This window comes from Palaemon carinicauda, chromosome 1 (assembly GCF_036898095.1).
Source record: "Palaemon carinicauda isolate YSFRI2023 chromosome 1, ASM3689809v2, whole genome shotgun sequence".
Classification (NCBI taxonomy): Eukaryota; Metazoa; Arthropoda; class Malacostraca; order Decapoda; family Palaemonidae; genus Palaemon; species Palaemon carinicauda.
The window spans coordinates 241,428,291-241,430,579 of NC_090725.1; the positions used below are offsets into that span (position 1 = coordinate 241,428,291).

The 2,289-nt window shown below is 34.1% G+C and overlaps 1 non-coding gene across 1 annotated transcript; it reads left to right on the forward strand.

Annotated features, from left to right (window-relative positions):
• The first annotated feature begins 2,003 nt into the window (after positions 1 to 2,003).
• TRNAL-CAG (transfer RNA leucine (anticodon CAG)) lies at positions 2,004 to 2,087 on the forward strand. The gene has a single exon. It is a non-coding gene; the product is annotated as a tRNA-Leu (tRNA).
• Positions 2,088 to 2,289: the final 202 nt, after the last annotated feature.

Here is a 2,289-nt window from a genome sequence, read left to right on the forward strand (position 1 = left end):
AATCTGTAAGGAGCAACTCTGTTATTCCTAACGTTCATCTATTACTTCATTCTTATATGTTCTGTCCATGTCGATTTCCTTTCTTTCATGTGTTATAATAGCCTCGACTTTAGTTTACTCTCATATCCATGTTGCTCTTTTTTGTCTCTTAATCCCATAATTAATCTCTCCATAGCTCTTTGAGTTGTAACTAGCTTATGCCTAAGGCTTGATTAATTCTTCAAGTTTATGATGGCTAAGTTAATACTGGTAGGACCATTTGAATAATAATTTGTTTTATCATTTTTTTTGGAGAGAGAGAGAGAGAGAGAGAGAGAGAGAGAGAGAGAGAGAGAGAGAGAGAGAGAGAGAGAGAGAGAGAGAGATTATGGCATTTTAATTTTCATAATGTCATTTTGTTTACTAAAAGCTCTCCGTCTTATGGTTAAACTTTTTTTAATTTTGGTCTCATATCCTAGGGAAACACTTATTGTCTGGCTTAAGTACGTATATACATTGACAATCTTGCCAGCTATATTAATTAATCCGAGAATGTCACTTTGCCTTTTCTAAAGCATTATTTCAACCTCAAAGTATTTAGAACGATTTAATAACCCTGGAGGGCTGGAGGGGAGGATTTTTTTTTTCACTTTTACAGTAATGGGAATAAAAGGTCTTGATCATGGGCCGTTTTGGTTTTTGGCCCTCCAAATAAATGTAGTCTTTTGTATTTCATGAATCCAGGAAAGTGCACTAATTTATCAAGGAAACCCCATTGCTGTCTTCCAAATATAAGAAGAGTGGTGTCGTGTGTGTGTGTATATATATATATATATATATATATATATATATATATATATATATATATATAATATATATATATATGTATGTATGTATGTATGTATGTATGTATATGAATCAGTTGACTGCAATGTAGTTTCTTAAAATATTCGGACCCTTACAAATATCAACTTATTACGTTTATGTGAATACTGGAGGATTTTAAATTAAGAAAATAAATAGAGCAGTTTAATTCATTTCAAGAGACTGTTTTAACTAGTGGGAGTATAGGAAAAGCTAATTGCACCTATATTTGCTTCTACATATTTGGTCCAGTCTTGATCATGATTCATATTAATTCTTTTGTCAAATCTTTGTTTATAATTGCATATCTTGAATCAGTTTTTTCATGTTAAGAACATTTTTCTTTATAAGATGTTTCTTGAGATATTTCCTCAAGTTATTTTTATTTTCTTTTCCTTTCATGTCGTTATAAAAGTTTTTCAAGCTATTATCCCTCGTACACTCTCAAGTTCAGCACTTTTGGATCTTACCCTGTAAAAATTAACATATTTTGGTGTACTTCCTTACACATGTAGTGATCAGTTCACATTGTAATGCTGAATACTCTCTCTCTCTCTCTCTCTCTCTCTCTCTCTCTCTCTCTCTCTCTCTCTCTCTCTCTCTCTCTCATATACACGCACAGGTGATAGGGTCCGACATCGATTTATCCCTCCCCCATTCTCCTCTGGGGGTATTGTATTGTTTATAATCAGGGTGAACAAAAATAACTTTAATGCTTATGGTTGTTTACAAAGCCATCAAAGGAGTTTATTTTATTTTGGCTTATTGCGAGTCACAGTGCTGAAGAGGATGAGGTCAGTGATCTCCCTTTGTGAAATACATTTGATGTATTAGTTTTTTCAGACTAAAGGGTTGATAACAATTAAAACAATCATAACTCTTGGAATATTACTTTTGTATTCACTCATAATGTGGTATAAGACGGACTTTATGAATTTATATTTGTCGCTACTATTGCTACATTGCATTTTACTTCTGCTTTCTTGCTGTCAATCGATTGCATTTTGTAGCCTCAACGAAGATTCTTATGTATAATTCATCTGCTATTGTGAATTAAATTTTTGTATATTTTATTGAACTGCCTTCTCAAATCTTGATAGTAATTATAATGATAATATCTCTTTGCGGATTTTAAAAGCAAGGGTTCCGTATAGATCCAAGTCAGGATGGCCGAGCGGTCCAAGGCGCTGCGTTCAGGTCGCAGTCCGGTCTTCCGGGCGTGGGTTCGAATCCCACTCCTGACAGTCGAAATTTTCTTGAATTAGTGAGAAAATTATGGCTGAAATGAAGAGTTTAAATTGGTAAGAGGGGTGGGATGCCTGGCAGATGACTATGTTGGTGCCTTAACAAAACAAAAGCCAGTGCCAACATCAATTATGCACAACATGGTAACCTTAAGAAGTATATCTCGGGAAGTTTTTCCATCGTGTAATATGAGCTGATATT